The sequence below is a fragment of the Palaemon carinicauda genome, chromosome 20 (assembly GCF_036898095.1).
Source record: "Palaemon carinicauda isolate YSFRI2023 chromosome 20, ASM3689809v2, whole genome shotgun sequence".
Classification (NCBI taxonomy): Eukaryota; Metazoa; Arthropoda; class Malacostraca; order Decapoda; family Palaemonidae; genus Palaemon; species Palaemon carinicauda.
Window position 1 is genome coordinate 13,860,039 of NC_090744.1, and position 14,532 is coordinate 13,874,570.

Here is a 14,532-nt window from a genome sequence, read left to right on the forward strand (position 1 = left end):
GCATGATACAATGGAACTATCTGTATTATTTGATTTCATTCATTTACCTTTGGTTACCAGAATAAATTTGTCTGCTATTATCATTAAATGTCTTGAGATTAGACTATGGTGAGATACTCAAGTTAGAATAATGTAAAAGTAAATAATGATGAACTCTAAAATACATCTCAGGATTACTATACGAGCCGTTGTAAAGATTGACTAAATGGTGTAACCTGGAACAGGAACGGTGTCCTTCGACTCCTTCCAAAGTTCCAAGTCTAAACTTCCAACATGGCGAGTCCCGAGTGTGTCCTTTTGTTTCCCTGAAGTCCAGCATTTTTTGTTTTTTCGTTTTTCCTGCAAACCTTCAAAGATTAGTCAAATGTAAGTTATTTCATGTTTATTATTATATCACATACACTACATCCCTTATGCTAAATGCCTTTTTTATGCAGTGATTATTACGAAAGTGTGGCATGTGACCATGTCAAAACTTAGCTATGAAGCCACAAAGTTGGAAGTCATATGTAAAAGTCTATTATTTTACGAAAATTGCTTTGGATTTTGTGCCAAGGTGAGGTATAAACAAAGTGCCACTCCGAAATTAACTTGATATTTATATTATGCAACCTATGTGGAAATATTGACCAATTTGCTTGAAGATATAATCGTGTATGGCAAGATGGCTGCCAATCCAAAATTTTAATTTCCCTCTTTGTGAACCCTTTAGGATATCGAGTTGAAGCTGTGGTCATTTTTCTTTAGCGCCCATTCGTTGTATTTTTTCATGAAAATTATCTTTCTTTTAGTTTTAAATTGTTCGATATCTACCACCCTACGTATCCCAGTAGTAATGGGGTCCCAATTCGGTCCCTAGGTGGGAATCGGTCAGAAAACTTAACATAATCGTATTTCTTGTTACTCTTAAATATTTTATTTTTCCTTGTTTCCTGTCCTCGCTGGGCCGTTTCCCCCGTTGGAGCCCCCTAGGCTTGTAGCATCCTGCTTTTCCAACTGGGGTTGTGGCTTGACAAGTAATAATAATAATATATGGTTTGACATTGATACTGTTTTTTTGAAAGATTTATTGTTGATTTCTCATTTATTAATTTCCTTATTTCCTTTCCTCAGTGGGCTGACGTCATCGATGTCGTAACCGCTGGCGCAGGAATCAAGCGAAGTGAAAACAAACCAGAGCAATGGCTTACGATTACGTTAATTCTTTGGATGGAGCTGCTAAAACACGTTACAATATAAAGTTAAATGCTTCAGGTGAGTAATAAGATATAAAATACAACTGTTCTAACTTCCAGCAACACTTGCAAGTTAAAAATGATGATAAACAATAATTATTTTGAACTGTTTACAGCACACAAGTGTGAGGTGTATTACTGCTGGCCTCATAAACCAATCGCCTTCTCTTGTCATTTCGCTCATACCTCTCAAGTTGTCGTTTGGCTTTGGCATAGCTGTCTTTCTTGAAAGGCAGTATGCATGGAATGTAGTCTGGGTGTTCTTTCTCAGTCATGTTGGGTTTACCTGTATTTTGGCAATTTAATATAAATTCATAATGAACACCAATAGACATACTGTTGGAACACCAACCACCAGAATGTTAAATTTTATTAAAATATGTTAAATTTCATAAATACCTGAGATAAAGTGTTCACTACAAATAACCCGACTCTTTAGTGGGGACCATTTGTGTCCATTTGGATTCATTTGCTGGCGCATGCTGCAAGCCACTTATCCCTCCTATCCGGGCTTCTGCTACGACTGGGGAACTTGTAAAAATGCAACATCTTTCCTTGCATCATATTGTGATTCTTGCAGTTAAAAATAACACATGATGAAGGCATAATGGCGAATAATTTAGCTTTAACAGACGACCGTTCATGCATCACCATGTTAAAATGTGGTTTGTTTTCACTGCGCCACGTGCGGGAAGTCACGTGACTGCTCAGTTACCCGGATGGCCCGCGGTTATCAATTGGAGCCCTTGGGCTTATAGCATCTTGCTTTTCCAACTAGGGTTGTATCTTGGCCAGTAATAGTAATAACAGGTTGAACCAACCCCTACCGAGTCACTGCGTCCTAGGTAGCTCTATTGAGGACCGTTTTCTTTACACCAATTCAGAATGGTCTGCTTCACTTGCATAATATTTTAATGCAAATTTGTTCCGTGCAGCGTTACTTCGATGTACCATTGGGCAGGTAATGAGGCCCACTATTTAAGGCATTCAGGGTGTATGTATGATGACTGTCATGCCCCATAACTCCCTTAGGTAAAGTTGTATTGTATTACAGGGTGTTATTTTGAACAGATAATGTTTTCCTATAGTAAATGACGTGATTTAACCGAATTTGACCTTCATTTCAACCGCAAACAAACAGATCAGTCAATTCGACTAACTTTAAGTTGCCAAATTGGTTGCTGTTATCAGGGATGAAATGAAGGTGAAAACTGGTTAAATCACGTTATTTTCTACAGGAAAACATATATTTTCTGTTAAAATTATTAAATATAATGTCTTTTGTTATATATATTTTGTTAAAATACTTAAATATAATGACTTGTTCAAATTTGGTGTCACTTAACTTACGTATGTACTGCGAACAGTAACATTAGCAACGTTACCAACGTTACAGTGATACACAGCGTTACCAACGTTACACGGTATTATTATCGTGTGTATTTTAAAGAATTTTTCCATATACCCTTTACACTATATAAAAAAGTACAAAAAGGGTACAGAACCTAACAAACCCACCTAACCTACCGTAGAAGTTCCCAGGTCACAAACCCATTGTTATATCACTTCACTCACGTTACGGTAACGTTAGCACTGTTACGATAACATTATATATAATGGTTCTTGTTTCGCCATTAGCTCGCTTCACTCGCATGAAAATAAAACATCAAGCTCGTATGTACTGGCAAGCGGTAATGTTGAGCTGCGCATGCTAACATTACCAGCGTTAAATATAATGGTTCTTGTTCCTCACTCACGATCACAGGAAAATAAAACATCACCCTCGTATGCATTGGCAATTGGTAATGCTGAGCTTCGCACTCTTAACAAAATATAATAAAACTAACACGTTAAAGTTAAAGAAAGTAATGACTAACTTTTATGACCGTGACGTCGTAACTTAGGGGTCAAGGGGGGTGTTGTGACTGAGTCTGTGGTGTCTTAAGTGTTTTGCCTGAGATTAGCACTGCACTTGGAACTCTGTAAAAGTTGGTATATTACTTTACGTGATTTAAGAAAATTATCAACATTGGAATACACCAAAATAGTTTCAAGTATGGATTGCTGAAGCGGTTACAATTTTCTAATACTTAGATCGTAAAATACGCAAAAGACAACACTTGAACTAACAAAGACCTGACTTGGTCAAAGGTTTCCTTGGAAAGGGGCTTGTTGGAAGGTGGGGGTAGGGAAATATTAACCCCCCCTGTGCAACTCTTTACATACGTATGGGTTCGTGATTGGTTAACGGAAAAGCAACGGAGTCTAGAGAGTAAACATGAATGAACAGAATGGGAAACTTGTCCAGAGCAAGTATTTATGTGAAATATAGGAGTGACAAGGTAATAACAAAATGTATAAAAGTAATATATGAAGATAAAATGGAATGTATGATAAATATTTGATGGGTACAGTATATAAAATGAGGTGATTTTATAAGGTATCGGATAATAAAACGAGTAATACTGGGGTCAAACGTAATATGTATACGAGGGTATTACATAACTAATCAAGTAATAGACTTGAACAGAGCTGGAAGAGAGACGAATACTTACATCATGATTAGAGAAGAAGAAATCCTATTGGTGGGGGAAAAGTCTGCGTAGGGAGGCGGGATTTTTGCGCAGAAAGTTGAAACCTGCTATGTTCAAACGTACGTACAAGGGCGTCTACAACGAGCTAGTAGAATGAGAAAAATTAAATGAAAAACACTGCTAATGTTAGCATGATACGTTAACATTTGATCTACATTACAGTGAACCCTCGTTTATCGCGGTAGATAGGTTCCAGACCCGGCCGCGATAGGTGAAAATCCGCGAAGTAGTGACACCATATTTACCTATTTATTTAACATGTATATTCAGACTTTTAAAACCTTTCCTTGTACGTAGTACTGTTAACAAACTACCCTTTAATGTACAGAACACTTAATGCATGTACTACAGTACCCTAAACTAAAACAGGCACAAATATTAAAGGCGATTTTATATCATGCGTTTCCTAAACACGCCAAAAGCACGATAAAAAATGGCAACCAATGTTTTGTTTACGTTTCTCTGATCATAATGAAGAAACAAACGCATTTACTGTACACATCTGTGTATAGGTTAGTTTTTGCATCGATTATATTGATTATTCAGTACAGTATGTTGATTTTGTTATTACCAATATGTATATATATATATGGGTTATGAAAAAAATCCGCGAAGTGGTGAATCCGCGATGGTCGAACCGCGAAGTAGTGAGGGTTCACTGTACACCTTGGCAACACTGGTTACTGTATTTTTTCATGAGACAGTGTCTTAGCAACGGCACCTCCAAAATTTATCCAGCCATACTGTTTTGTATTTTCCTCCGTTTATTATACATTCAAGAAGGTAATGTATAGAGAAGTAAAGGCTTGTTTTATGATTATATATCGTTTCCCCAGTATGTTTTCCCCACCCAAAACCCTGAGTTCCCAGTGGGGGTCCCCCATTATCGTAGGATATATATATATATATATATATATATATATATATATATATATATATATATATATATATATATATATCTATATCTGTATCTGAAACTATTCATTTGCGACGAGAACGAGTTTCATTTTCGAAGAGCGCAATTATTTCTATAAGAAAATGTAGTTTTTTTTCCTAGGTTACATTGCCCTGTAATACACTACAATAATACCCTCCCTTATTTTCAACCCCTTAATGTTAAGAAAAGTTTTTTTATTATTATAAACAGGTCTGTTTTAATGTTAATTTTCTCTATATTTTAATTGTTCATAATTTTTTGTATAGTTTAGTTATTTCCGTAGATCCTTTCCTCACGGGCTAGTTTTCCCTGTTGGAGTCCTTGGGCTTATGTCAGAGTTTTCTTATTAATATTGTCTTCACTTATCATGGGCTTCTTACCCACATCCCCCTTTAAAAGAAAGTCGTATTGGATCTTTTTCATAAATTATTCTTTTTGGGCTGTACAGACTCTTCTTGACCTTCGTACAAAAAGCGAACAAATACAGCTGTAATTTTATTATATTTAAGATAGCAAAGTTTTTACGAAGCCTTCAAATATATTTTTCTAAATGAAACTATGTTCGGAACTTCAATTTGGGTACCTCGCAAAATAGGCGTTACGTTGTGGTCTTACCGTGATTTAACTGAGGCCAAGTATTCCTCTTTAAAATGTACAGGTATACTAGGCTAAGAAATTTCACATCCTTGGAGACACCTGTTATCTTGACAAATCTTAGGTTAAATAGTTTTGCAGATATATATTTCAATATAAGTAATTACCCCTTTTACCCCCAAAGGACGTACTGGTACGTTTCACAAAAGCCATCCCTTTACCACCATGGACTTCAAATTTTTTTTTTTGCATATTTTTGATAGTTTTTTGAAAAACTTCGGGCATTTTCCAAGAGAATGAGACCAACCTGACCTCTCTATGACGAAAATTAAGGCTGTTAGAGCAATTTAAAAACGATACACTGCAAAATGTGCTTGAAAAAAAATAACCCCTGGGGGTTAAGGGTTGGAAATTTCCAAATAGCCTGGGGGTTAAAGGGTTAAGATATAACATGGAAGCTGGCTACGATTAACAAATTTGAGTAAGTATAAAGGTTGGATAGAATAGATAACAAAGGTTTTCATGTTATAGAGATTAGACGTTGCCAGGTTTCGTTGAAAATGAAAAGGCTAAGTTTTAAGTAGGTGAATTTCTTTTTCAAGTGAAATTGGGTTTCCAGGAAAAATATGATAGAAAGAAATTGTCAAGCATGGACAATGATTTAAGGGGTCAATGAAAGTACTTGAGTACTGTGGGCTACATACCAAGTTGAATTGTCTATGAATGGTGCATAGGCTATGTATGCCAAAGTAATGTAAACTGATGGCTTTAAATTTTGAAAGTATTTAGTCCTTCTGTCCTAGCTACGTACACTGTTATAAATTTGCCGTAACAAAAAAAAGTGAAAATCCTGGAATAAATTTTGCTAGGCATTTACTGTTTTAAAAACATATATTGACATAAAGGGGTGAGATTACAGTCTGAGTGAAGAAAGTTCTGGGTGATAGGAGGATAGATGTGAGAGAGGCAAGAGAGCGTGCTAGAAATATGAGTGAATGGCGAGCGATTTTGACGCAGTTCCGGTAGGCCGTGCTGCTTCCTCCGGTGCTTGGATGACCGCGGAGGTAGCAGCAGTAGGGGATTTAGCGTTATGAAGCTTCATCTGTGGTTGATAACGTAGGAGGGTGGACTGTGGCACCCTAGCAGTACCAGGTGAACTCAGTTGAGTCCCTTGTCAGGCTGGGAGGAATATAGAGAGGAGAGGTCCCCTTATTTGTTTCATTTGTTTGATGTCGGCTACCCCCCAAAATTGGGGGAATTGCCTTGGTACAGTGTATGTATGTATTACAGTCACCAATCCATAAAAGATAATAAAAAAAGTAAGGTAACAATCCGGTCAACTGTATTTTACTGAAATACGGCTGAGAACGGTATATTTTTCTTAGAATTTCTGATTAAAATTATGGGTTTTTTTTTTTTTTTTTTTTTTTTTTTCAATTGTAGTTTTAAACACTGTAACCATGTAAAATTTAAAACAACTTCTCAAATTTGTAATCGATATGTAAAGAAAACTTTTCATAGTATCTAATAACACTACCTGAATCTGTATCCTTCTTTGTAAGCTATTTCAGGAATAGGTTTAATAAGGGTGTCTTGCTAATTTTATATCTATTTCAAAGTGGCATAACTGCTTGTTTGATATTGCAAGAATCAAGGTTAAACCATTAGGTTCACTACATGTTTTATTGAACCATTTAATGCCTGCATTTTCAATATTTAACTTAGCCGGTGATTATATAGCTGCAACTCTGTTGCTCGACAGACAACTCTACGGTAAAAACTCGCCAGCGATCGCTACACAGGTTGCGGGTGTGCCCAACAGCGCCATCTGTCGACCAGATACCCAGTTCTCAATGTAAACAAAGACTCAATTTTCTCTCTGTCGAGGTGTCGACAAGACGTACTTACTCGCTGTTGCTAAACTGGAGTTTATTCACATCTAATTGGTGAAGTACTTTATTCTAGTTTTGAGCTTTCGCTGTGCAGGGTTTCTCTTCACACAAATCCTTGAACTCTTTTTGATAACGGATTCTTTGTTGATGACTTTTTGATAGTTTTTTGAATTTCCCTTTGACCAATTCAAAATGGCTGACCCTTCACAAGTCCCCAAATTTAGGAAGTGCAATGCTAGGGACTGTTCAAGGCGTCTTCCGAAGGCTTCTATCGACCCTCACACTGTTTGTTCCAATTGTCGGGATAAAACCTGTCAATTGGAAGATCGGTGTGAGGAGTGTGTTGGCCTTTCGGAATTCGATTTTATCGAATTTCAAAAGTATACACGTAGGCTAGAGAGAGATAGAGTTAGGAGAAGTTCTTCTCGTTCTATTGATATTTCCTTTCCTCATGCCCCACAACCTATTCCTTCCCCTGTAGTGGTTGCTCCTAAGCCCCCTCCTGGCACTCAGGAACCATCGATGGCTGATATGATGCGTGCCATCCAGGCTCTGGGTGAGAGAGTTGAGTCCCTTGCTAGTGACCGTAATCAGCTCATGGCGGATGTGAAGGAGCTTAAGTGCAAAAGTGCAGTGGGAAGTGCTAAAGTGCCGAGTGATAGTGTTGTGGATAGTGTTGCGCTTGAGGGTTCGTCTGTTCGTGCCTGTCGTCCTCCTAGTCCGGGACCTCTTGCAAGCTCCCAAGTCCAGGGGAGAAGCAATGTCGTACGACAAATGGGTTCGAGAGGCTTTAATCAGCGAACAGACGTTCCCTCCGGGGTACCGGGCGTATCTACCCAAGATCGCTCCTACCTAACTAAGACGAGAGAGCCCATTTATACCTCGTCTTCGGAAGGTGTTTCTCGCAAGAAACAATGGACCAAGGTCTCACGACCGTTAAAACGCAAGTCGGTCCCTTCAGCGCAAGTCCAACGGCCCGGTTGTAGCCACTGGGTCAGTTCGGACTCGCTGCCGTCATCCGATGACTGCTCACCGCCTAAGAGAGGCAAAGCGGTACCGCTTCAGACAGTAACACCGCCTGTCGCCGCACCTGCTCCCGTAGACCCTAAGTGGTCTCTACTGCAAGACATGCAGTCTAAACTGACGTCTCTAATGCAGGACTTTCGTGCGGAGAAGGTTGCTGCCGCACCAGCTAGTGCAGTACCTAGCCTACAACCTTCCACACGATCGGTTGTGCGTCCTGTGGACGCTGAGGTAACCTTCTCACGCACACCAGTTGAGAGAGTTCCTCCACCCATGCGTTCCAGTGTGATCTGCCAGACGCATGTTGACGTTAAGCGACGCACGGAGGTTGCCGTTGACGTTCTGGAGGTTCAACAACCCAGTGTGGTTTCCACTGCGCACCCACATCAGTCCAGACAGTCTGGAGTAGACGCTGTGCGTCCCCGCGCTGCCATGGTTGTTGCCAGCTCACAGACTGGGCAGCAGTTCCATGACGTTGCGTCCGGCTCAGTCACGCATGCACCCGTGCGACCGGACTCAGCGAACCAGCCGTTACCCACTCCGTTGCCGTTTCCTCATCAGTTGTCGGATGAGGGACTTTCTGATGATGATGTTGCTGCACACACAGATGAACCACAATCAGATTTGGACGAGCCTAAGTCTACTCAACCCTCTTTGGACTTTAGGAAAGTTTTGGCCATTTACAAAGAGCTGTTTCCGGACCAGTTTGTTTCTGTGGCTCCTCGTTCTCCGCCGTCAGAGTTTGTGTTAGGCATGCCGTCTACCACTCCTGCCTTTACTAGACTCGTCCTCGCACGCTCGTCCAAGAGAGCTTTGCGGGTGATAGGAGAATGGTTGCAGTCCAAGAAGAGTTTAGGGAAGACAGCCTTTGCGTTTCCCCCTGCTAGACTCTCTTCTAGATCGAGCGTCTGGTATGCCACGGGAGAAGTTCTCGGCTTGGGAGTTCCTGCCTCTGCCCAGGGCGACTTCTCAAGTCTTGTAGACTCTCCCCGCCGCCTTGCCATGAGACGCTCAAAGATATGTTGGTCATCTTCGGACCTGGACCACCTTTTGAAAGGTATCTTTAGGGCCTTCGAAGTTTTTAACTTCTTAGACTGGTGTCTAGGAGCCCTAAGCAGAAAGATCTCTCCGACAGAGAAAGAGACTTCCTTGCTCATTATGTCCTGCATGGACAAGGCCGTACGTGATGGGTCTAATGAGCTTGCTGCATCATTTGTGTCCGGAGTCCTTAAAAAGCGTGAAAACCTATGCTCATTCCTTTCAGCTGGAGTTACACCGTGCCAGAGATCTGAGCTTCTCTTTGCTCCTCTTTCCAAGTGCCTTTTTCCAGAAGACCTGATTAAGGAAATAGCCGCTTCATTGGTGCAGAAGGACACTCACGATCTTGTTGCGTCCTCCGCTCGCAAAGCTCCCCCTTTGCCTACCTTGTCAGCTAGACCAAGGATGGACACTCCAGCGTCCCGTTTTATTCCGCCCTTTCGTGGCAGAGCCTCCAGCAGAGGAGGTGCTCGTGCCGAAGGGAAACGAGGAAAGAAGAAAGGATCCAAGTCCTATAAGGGCAGAGTCTGACTGCCCGCATCTTCAGACAGCAGTGGGAGCCAGACTCAAGAACTTCTGGCAGACCTGGGAGAAGAGAGGCGCAGATGCACAATCTGTGAAGTTGCTCAGAGAGGGGTACAAGATCCCTTTTGTACGGAAACCCCCTCTAGCAACGTCTCCCATCGATCTCTCTCCCAGGTACAGAGAGGAAGACAAGAGACGAGCCTTGAAACGGGAAGTGTCTCTTTTACTAGAGAAGGGAGCGGTGGTCAAAGTCTCGGACCTTCAATCTCCGGGATTCTACAACCGACTCTTCTTGGTTTCAAAGAAGACAGGAGGGTGGAGGCCGGTGCTAGACGTCAGTGCTCTGAATGTCTTTGTCACAAAGCAGACGTTCTCCATGGAGACCACAAAGTCAGTCTTAGCAGCGGTCAGAAGGGAAGACTGGATGGTCTCTTTAGACCTAAGGGACGCCTACTTCCACGTCCCCATCCACCCGGACTCCCAACCTTTTCTGAGATTCGTTTTTGAAAAGGTTGTCTACCAGTTTCAAGCCCTGTGCTTTGGCCTAAGCACAGCTCCTCTTGTGTTTACGAGGCTGATGAGGAATGTAGCCAAATTCCTTCATTTATCGGACATCCGAGCCTCCCTCTATTTGGACGACTGGCTTCTCAGAGCTTCTTCCAGTCGTCGCTGTCTGAAGGATCTAAAGTGGACTCTAGATCTGACCAAGGAATTGGGTCTCCTTGTCAATATGGAAAAGTCACAACTGGTCCCATCCCAAACTATTGTGTATTTAGGGATGGAGATTCACAGTCTAGCTTTTCGGGCTTTTCCGTCGGCCCCCAGAATAAGCCAAGCCCAGTTATGCATCCAGAACATGCTGAAGAAGGAACAATGTTCAGTCAGGAAGTGGATGAGTCTGGTAGGGACGCTATCATCCCTGGAACAATTTGTGTCATTAGGAAGACTACACCTCCGTCCTCTTCAATACCATCTAGCTTTTCACTGGAAAAAGGACAAGACGCTAGAAGCGGTCTCGATCCCCATTTCCGAAAAGATGAAGTCTTGCCTGACTTGGTGGAAGGACAGTATCAACCTAAGAGAGGGTCTTCCCCTGGCTGTTCAGACTCCCAACCACGTTCTCTTCTCGGACGCATTGGACGTAGGCTGGGGCGCGACATTAGACGGTCGGGAATGTTCAGGACTGTGGAACTCGAGTCAAAGGATCATGCATATCAACTGCAAGGAGCTGCTGGCAGTACATCTGGCCTTGAAAAGCTTCAGGTCTCTCCTTCAAGGCAAAGTGGTGGAAGTGAACTCGGACAACACCACTGCCTTGGCGTACATCTCCAAGCAAGGAGGGACCCACTCACTGACGTTGTACGAGATCGCAAGGGACCTGCTCATCTGGTCAAAAGGTCAAAACATATCACTAGTAACGAGGTTCATCCAAGGCAACTTGAATGTCATGGCAGATTGTCTCAGTCGGAAAGGGCAAGTAATTCCAACGGAATGGACCCTCCACAAGGATGTATGCAAGAGACTTTGGGCCACCTTGATGACCAAGAGGCTCCCAATATATTGCTCACCAGTCCCGGACCCAGCAGCAATCCATATAGATGCCTTTCTCCTAGATTGGTCGCATCTAGATCTATACGCATTCCCACCGTTCAAGATTGTCAACAAGGTACTGCAGAAGTTCGCCTCTCACGAAGGGACAAGGTTGACGCTAGTTGCTCCCCTCTGGCCCGCGAGAGAATGGTTCACCGAGGTACTTCGATGGCTAGTAGACGTTCCCAGAAGTCTTCCTCTAAGGGTGGACCTTCTACGTCAGCCACACGTAAAGAAGGTACACCAAAGCCTCCACGCTCTTCGTCTGACTGCCTTCAGACTATCGAAAGACTCTCGAGAGCTAGAGGCTTTTCGAAGGAGGCAGCCAGTGCGATTGCTAGAGCAAGGAGAACATCCACCCTTAGAGTCTACCAATCGAAGTGGAAAGTCTTCCGAAACTGGTGCAAGTCAGTATCTGTATCCTCGACCAGTACCTCTGTAGCTCAAATAGCTGACTTTCTCTTATACCTGAGAAAAGAACGATCACTTTCAGCTCCCACTATCAAGGGCTACAGAAGCATGTTGGCATCAGTCTTCCGGCATAGAGGCTTAGATCTTTCCAACAATAAAGATCTTCAGGACCTCCTTAAGTCTTTTGAGACCACGAAGGAGCGTCGTTTGGTTACACCTGGTTGGAATTTAGACGTGGTACTAAGATTCCTCATGTCAGACAGGTTTGAGCCGCTACAATCAGCCTCCCTGAAAGATCTCACCTTAAAGACACTTTTCCTGGTATGCTTAGCCACAGCTAAAAGAGTCAGTGAGATTCATGCCTTCAGCAAGAACATCGGATTTTCGTCAGAAAAAGCTACATGTTCGCTACAACTTGGTTTTCTAGCCAAAAATGAGCTGCCTTCTCGACCTTGGCCGAAATCGTTCGATATTCCCAGCTTATCGAATATGGTAGGCAATGAACTAGAAAGAGTCTTATGCCCTGTGAGAGCTCTTAAGTTCTATTTAAAGCGAACTAAACCTTTACGAGGCCAATCTGAAGCTTTATGGTGTTCAGTTAAGAAACCATCTTTGCCTATGTCAAAGAATGCTTTATCCTACTTTATCAGACTGTTAATACGAGAAGCTCATTCACATCTGAGTGAGGAAGACCAAGCATTGCTTAAGGTGAGGACACACGAAGTTAGAGCTGTCGCAACTTCCGTGGCCTTTAAGCAAAATAGATCTCTGCGAAGTATAATGGACGCAACCTATTTGGAGAAGCAAGTCAGTGTTTGCGTCTTTTTATCTAAAGGATGTCCAGTCTCTTTACGAGGACTGCTACACACTGGGACCATTCGTAGCAGCGAGTGCAGTAGTGGGTGAGGGCTCAACCACTACAATTCCCTAATTCCATACCCTTTTAATCTTTCTCTTGAAATGTTTTTATTGTTGTTTTTTGGGTTGTCCGGAAGGCTAAGAAGCCTTTCGCATCCTGGTTGATTTGGCGGGTGGTCAAAGTCATTTCTTGAGAGCGCCTAGATTAGGGGTTTTGATGAGGTCCTGTTGTATGGGTTGCAACCCTTGATACTTCAGATCCTAGGGGTCGATCAGCATCCTAAGAGGATCGCGAGGCTCCGTAAGGAAGACGTACTTAAAAGGCAGAGTAATTGTTCAAGTCGACTTCCTTACCAGGTACCTATTTATTTTGTTTTTGTTATTTTGATAACTTCTAAAATGAAATAAAAACGCTTAGCTCATAAAAGTGTAAACATATATTGCTGGTCTCTACCCACCCCCCTGGGTGTGAATCAGCTATATAATCACCGGCTAAGTTAAATATTGAAAAATGTTATTTTGATTATAAAATAAATTTTTGAATATACTTACCCGGTGATTATAAATTAAATGACCCTCCCTTCCTCCCCAATAGAGACGCAGTGGGACGAGGAGAAAATTGAGTCTTTGTTTACATTGAGAACTGGGTATCTTGTCGACAGATGGCGCTGTTGGGCACACCCGCAACCTGTGTAGCGATCGCTGGCGAGTTTTTACCGTAGAGTTGTCTGTCGAGCAACAGAGTTGCAGCTATATAATCACCGGGTAAGTATATTCAAAAATTTATTTTATAATCAAAATAACATTTTTCAAAGTTTCTTGCATGTTAAAGTTAACCTTGTGTAACAAATTAATTTAGTCATAGTCTTTGTCTGTTTTTCATGAGTTTAGCCATCTCTTGGTTCTTTAAAAGGAAGAGGTATCTGGTGTCAGTTCCTGTAACATCCGGAGAGATGCACACAAGAATGTTTGGGCAAGCCCAACCCTGTGGTGCCCAGCCCGAGTGAATGGATTAAACGCTTGGTCCCTGCCTGGTAAAAATCTGCTGCCATGTGAATGCCAGGCGAACGAGTTACCGAGGTACGTGCCAGGAGATAAATGATTAATGTAGCTCTTGAGAAACTTATCACTTTCATTAAGCGACCTTCTTGTAGTGTCCATTGTTAATTACTAATATGCAACTGTGGATTATCCAAAATTGGTCTGGTTGAATGATTTGTACCCTATAACTTGTCATGATGCTGTTACAGTCACATACTGTAGGATACAGTAGTGGAGGCATTGTAAAATTCTTTTGGTTGATTTTGCACCCATTGTTTCATGATACAGTAATGTATAGCCTTGTATCCAAATGCTACAGTATTACTACAGCCCATAAATTAAGTACTAGTTAGTTTCCTTTGGCTATAAAGTTATGTTGTTACTGGTGTATATGGGAAATGTTGCAGAAAATGTTAAAGTTATCAAGCCTGGATTGAGTCGTACATCAAGGTTGAGTTACTTGTGAGAAGTGCAATTCTGTACTACACAGCATAGTTAAATGATTAGGGAAAGATGCACATAGATGTGTACCCAAGTTATATTATTGTGATATATTTATCTCTGCCAGTGAAGTTGAAAGGTGGTTATGTTTTTGCCCTTGTTTGTTGGTGAACATCTTCCTGACCACAATTTTAATCGAAGAGTAATAAAACTTGCAGGGCTTGTTATGTAGAAAGCTGGAAATTATTTAATTTTGGATGGTCAGGGTCACGGTCAAGCAAAATGTCCAATTCATGTAATCAACCATAACTTTGGACATTGTCACAGAAACTTCAAACTTGGTTCATATTCAA

At 41.7% G+C, this 14,532-nt stretch overlaps 1 long non-coding RNA gene across 1 annotated transcript; it reads left to right on the forward strand.

Moving 5' to 3' along the window:
- The first annotated feature begins 232 nt into the window (after positions 1-232).
- On the forward strand, positions 233-13,727 carry LOC137659454 (uncharacterized). The gene is made up of 3 exons (XR_011047541.1): positions 233-366; positions 1,114-1,254; positions 13,611-13,727. It is a non-coding gene; the product is annotated as an uncharacterized lncRNA (long non-coding RNA).
- Positions 13,728-14,532: the final 805 nt, after the last annotated feature.